This window comes from Austrofundulus limnaeus, unplaced genomic scaffold, assembly GCF_001266775.1.
Source record: "Austrofundulus limnaeus strain Quisiro unplaced genomic scaffold, Austrofundulus_limnaeus-1.0 Scaffold1096, whole genome shotgun sequence".
NCBI lineage: Eukaryota > Metazoa > Chordata > Actinopteri > Cyprinodontiformes > Rivulidae > Austrofundulus > Austrofundulus limnaeus.
In genome coordinates this window covers 47,681-53,111 of record NW_013953498.1, presented here as the reverse complement: position 1 = coordinate 53,111, position 5,431 = coordinate 47,681, and the positions used below count along the sequence as shown (strand labels likewise).

Sequence of the window (5,431 nt, the reverse complement as noted above, 5' to 3'; positions counted from 1 at the left end):
AGGAGATGTGGCAAAAACTCTTGGAACAAGAAACCCGAATGAACTAGAGATGTTTTGTAAAGAAGAATGGTCCAAAATACTTCAGCCACAATCCAGACTCTCATTAGAAGCTGTAGGAAGTGTTTAGAGGCTGTTATTCCTGTGAAAGGAGGAGCTACTAAATATTGAGTTAACATTTTTTATGGTGCCCTAATTTATGTAAGAATCTGCTCTATGAAATTAGGACCAGCCTAACCTTCACAAAATAATCCAGCAAGATCTTGCAAAATGAAATCAGGAAATAATGAAATACCCCTCCGATCATGAAGTGAAAAATGAAAACTTGTGACCTGNATCCATCCATCCATCCATCCATCCATCCATCCATCCATCCATCCATCCATCCATCCATCCATCCATCCATCCATCCATCATCTTCTGCTTGTTTCAGAGTCAGGTCTTGTGAGCAGCAGTTTTAACAGGGAGGCTCAAGCATTTCTTTCCACAGCCTCTTCTTCCAGATGAAATTAACTTCAAAGTTTTCAACTAAAATATCATGTTCCTCCTCACATTGCTAGGGCTGGGCAATGCTAACAAACAACAACTGAGCTCTATGTGGTATTTTGTGCATAGAAACAGTGTTTTACTACGTCGACTTAAAAACACCCAAAAGCATTGCGTGTGTGACTGACTAAATGTGAAATTAGTAATACAGAAATAMTGTACTATGAAAAGTAAAAGTAAGAGAGTTTAATAAAAAAAATATAATAACTAATATAATAAAATGCAGTGGCGGGCAGGCCTTGTGCTCTTGTACAAAGCTTGAAATTTGTAGTCACAACAATGATGAAATTCATTAGATTGAAGCTCAGCTACACAAACTCTGAGCCACACAAAGTCCCCCTCTCTCTCTGAATACAAACTGTCCTTTTGTTTCTGATGAAACCCCTCTAAATGCTTCATAGATGTACCTACTCCCAGAGGAAATACTGTTGGATCTTTGACAAAAGAAACGACTAATTCAACAGTTCTGTCCACTGGCTTTTCCTCTGTTCTCGATTTGTTCTAATGTTCGCCCATTTCTCTGGCTTACAGTGAAAATTCAAAGTCAAAAGAATACAAATACGCTTAAAGTCCTAAAACATACCTGACTGTGACAAAAGCAAAAAATAAACTAAAATAAAATTGTTTTTGAAGACAGAAAGTGTTCAGGTCAGTGTTTTTCTTTGAACTGGGCTGGGGAAGGAAATCAACTCAATTAAAAATAAGTATTGCAGATAAGACTAAGACTTGTATGTTTAGGACAGCAACTTTAAGCATTCCTCGTGGAATATTTTAGGCACAGAAACCCAAGGCCTATAAATGAGTAAAGGAGTTGGAAGGTGTGTCCTAAATTGATTTTCAATTATTGAATAATTTCCTGACTTTGGTGCCCCTAAAGGCTCGCTGCATCCAGAGGCATTACTTTAACCGTGCTGTGCAGGCTTCTCACTAATGGCCAACTTATCCACTCATCCATCTTATTTAATCTCCAGAAACACTGTGTTTACAGTTCAGCTTACATTGAGCTTGTGTAAATTTGATTTTAAAAAACACACCCTTCTAATTCTCTTGTATACACCTTAGCCAAAGCGTATAGTGTTGTTCATACCATTCAGTACTGGGATTTAAAAGGCTGGAGCTGATCTCCTCTGAACTTGAATTTAAGCATTAAAGATTGAGATCAATCCCAACACATGATGCGCTACATATTCCTCAGCAGCAGGTGCCGGTTTATTGATGGAGATGTTGGCATGCAAGCTGCTGAGACGAGATGTAAGCTCAGCTGTTCAGGCATGGAGGTGATTTCAGACTAATCTTCATGGCTGAACAACTTCCACCTGCAGGTAAAGACAGCGTTATTGGGTTCATAGCTCCAGAAAACAGACGATAAATTGATCCCAGTTTGTTTTGTTGAGCCGGAAATCATTTGATTATTTTTGCTTTTTTTTTTTTGTTGCCACGAGTCGCTTTTTCTCTCAAACATGAGAAAATTCAGAAAATATTTAGAAAACAACATAAAATAAGAATGTTCAAGCGCTGTTAACATATGTGTGAAAACATTTCAATGCAGCTTAACTAAAAAATAAGCGTAAAAAATAATAAACAAATACATAAAAAAGCACAGTAGCACTTTTTTCAGTAGTGTTAATAAAAAATCAACAATAAAATCTAAAAATTTTAACTTTATTGTGTTTTTTTTTACAAGATATCCTGCTGACTAATRATTTCCCCAAATTGTATGAAAGAAACCATCAGTGACACACAAAAAAGTCAGAAATTAAATCCTGCAGATTTTTGTTTCACTATCAAACTATGCTGAGAGACTTTTGCTAGCTTCACGTAAAAATTTAAAAAGAACCTGAGTTAAATTTAGATGTAGCTATAAATATAAAACATAAAATACATTTGAATGCTGGGCGACAGACAGCATTCAAATGTATTTCATCCTAATAGCCTTGACCATAGAAAATGAACTGAAGCAAGCTCTTAATTTGGAACTATTTTGAGCCGATATTGCGTCACTTCCTGTGAATAGCTAAAATTTGTGATGCTAAAACTCAAAACGTCAAATTTATTTTTATTTTACATTGAATTTTGGTTTCAGTAATTTTTTGGTTTAAAAAAAATTGAGAACACAGCTGAATAAAATTCAACTTGTTCCTAATGTTATGGTACTTAAAAAACTTTATTGAACACAAACAAACAAACATTGATGCTCGGTTATCTTATGAGAAGTACAAACTTCAGCCTCAACAAATGTTTATGTAAATAAATAATTCTGATGACTTTCTTCAAACAAGCCATTCAAAAATGTCATGTTTTATGTTTCAATTGAAATTGTGAACAGTTGTTGCTAATGAGATGTTACGTCACATCCGGTAGCTAAAATTAGAAATGCCGTGAACGCAAATACGCTCTTTATACTGTGTACTTTTGTATTAAAAATACAGAACAGTTTTCTTCATAAACCAGGTAAGTGTTTTGTTTTTCTAATTGTTTTGTCCTCTTGAGCACCTCTGTTGTTATTAAATGCAAATTTTATTCCCATAGTTAAATAATTGGAACAAATAATATGTTATGAAATGTATAACAGTGACTTTCTACACGTGAGGTTTGGTAGCAAACAAATCATGTTTTTGGTGTTTTTTTTATTTCTGCAACAGATGCGTCCATCGTCCTCAGCTCTTCCAGGATGAACCAGGCGGGGGGGTCTCCTCGGGTCGTAACATGTCATGTCAAACAGAAAGGCTCGTTTTACACCAAACCCTGTCATCGTGTTGTGATAAGCCGCTGTGAATATCCATCAAGAAATCAGACCAACCCACTGGATTGTCGAGCAGTGGACCGTTTCGAGCCTCCTCCTCCTCCTCCTCCTCCTCCGTCGTCTCCTCTTCCTCACCCCCTGCCTGCGCTGTTACATTTCCACCTCTCCTCCTCTCGCTTTTCCGCGGCACAGCGACGGTGCTCAAGGCAGAGACCGGGACGCGACGGGCGGACACCCGGGGAGGGAAGCGACGCGGCGGCGGCTGGTTCTGCCTCTTTTGTCGCACGCCGGCCGGCCGATCGGCCGGGCGGGACTGGATGGTTGGATTGGTTTCTTGCTCAGATTTGGATCGCGGCTCAGGATAACTTCGCACGGGACAAAAAAAAACCCGCCTCCTTCTACGTCTGCCAGCGATTTGTTTCGCCTGGCGTGTTGACGGAGGAGGAGGAGGAGGAGGAGAGGCTGCCCGCCGGAGGAGCGCAGYTGACGGGGATGAGACATGAAAACACACGCGGGCTTCACGTCCACCGGCTGATCGGAACACAGAGGCGAACAACACGGCTCGTGGCTTCAGTGGGCTGCAGGGGGGGAGGAGAGCCTGTGATGCAGCAGCGTGGATCTGTTCACACSGAGGACGAGGAGAGGATGCTGTGATGTTCGCTCCGCACCGCAGCGCGATGCGTTTTCTGCCACCAGAACCGCACGGATTAACGCACTGAACCGCAACTTTTGTTTAGGGGCGCSATAGATGGCAACAAAAACAAACAAATCCGTTTCATTAGTTCACGTGCGTTTATTCCTGATCCCGCTGTGTGCTTTGGTTTCTAGCCTCTTCTGGTGCCATCAGCCCTGAAGGTCTGCGCYTCAGGATTTACTGCCCCCCAACCCGGATCCTGCTCTCTGGTGATGTCAGCGGTGATAAATCGCCCCCCAGCGCCGAGTTGCCAAATGGATTTAATAAATAGTAGCAGTGGGCAGGCCTGACATTCGCTTATGCAAATCCCGATCGATAGCGAGATAGAGACAGTTCTGGCTGGCTGTTGGCGCTGCGCGTGTCACGGGGGTGTGTTCGGAGTCCAGCACGKTTAGTTTGGACACAAACCTCCAGACGGCAGAGACGGAAACTGTCCAAAAACCACCGCGCAGTTTGTGAAGCGGCGTCTCGAGGAAAGTTTCGATGGTTTTCCGAAAGTTGCCCGGTGTSTCGGCATCGGCCATGGGTCTGCGCCTGTCCCAGAAGTTCGTCTTCCTGCTCTTCCTCTCGGGTTTGGTCACGCTGTGCTTCGGAGCGCTTTTCTTCTTRCCGGACTCCGTCCGACTGAAGCGCATTTTCCTGTCCAAGACTGAGGTCCAGCCGGTCACCGTCGGTTCCGAGAACGACGTCAGGGAGCAGCACCTGAAAAGGTCCAAGGAGCAGGAGCATCCGCGGGTCATGACCCCGGCCAGRGGCGAGACGGGCACCAGGTCCAAAAGTCTGAGCCGCAGACTCCCCGCGTCCCAGGAGGAGACCGAGGCCGGGGCCAGGGCGCAGGAGGACCTCACGTTGTCCAGGTCCAAAACGGAGTCCGCCTCGCAGAGGGCCACCTCTGCTGGCCACCACGGGGCCACCACGGATACTTTCAGTTTCAGGAAGTTCCAAAGCTGCCTCCTCAAACCCCCGCTGGGCAGAGACGACGGCAAGCCGGCCGACCCGAAGAGCAACGAGCGCCGGGAGAAAGTCCGAGAGGTGAGGCTGAGACCCTGCTGGGGCTGGGGCTGAGACCCTGCTGGGGCTGGGGGTGGGGGTGGGTTTGTCTCAAGGTTTGGGTCTAAGTTGAACTAAGAAAGTCAAGGAAGTTCAAGAGACAGGGAACTCAGATACTTGAAACCAAAGTGGAAACACCTGCCAACACAGCCTGCAGCCAGAGTTTTATTGTGTAAATAAATATTAGACCTGCTGTCATGAAACAGGAAACATGAAACCCATGAACATAATTTCTTTATTCTAAATCAGAAACACATTAATTCTTAAAAGAACACTTGTCTTTCAGCACTGAAATTTACAGATGTTGCAAAAATGATTTCCTGTCAGATGTTCCCTAATCTAGACAGARAAAAACAGTGTTTATAGCAAAACTTAAAAACAATAATTTATATTTTTTAAGT

The 5,431-nt window shown here is 43.4% G+C and overlaps 1 pseudogene; it reads left to right on the top strand.

Moving 5' to 3' along the window:
• The first annotated feature begins 4,446 nt into the window (after positions 1-4,446).
• On the top strand, positions 4,447-5,012 carry LOC106534129 (mannosyl-oligosaccharide 1,2-alpha-mannosidase IA pseudogene; annotated as a pseudogene).
• Positions 5,013-5,431: the final 419 nt, after the last annotated feature.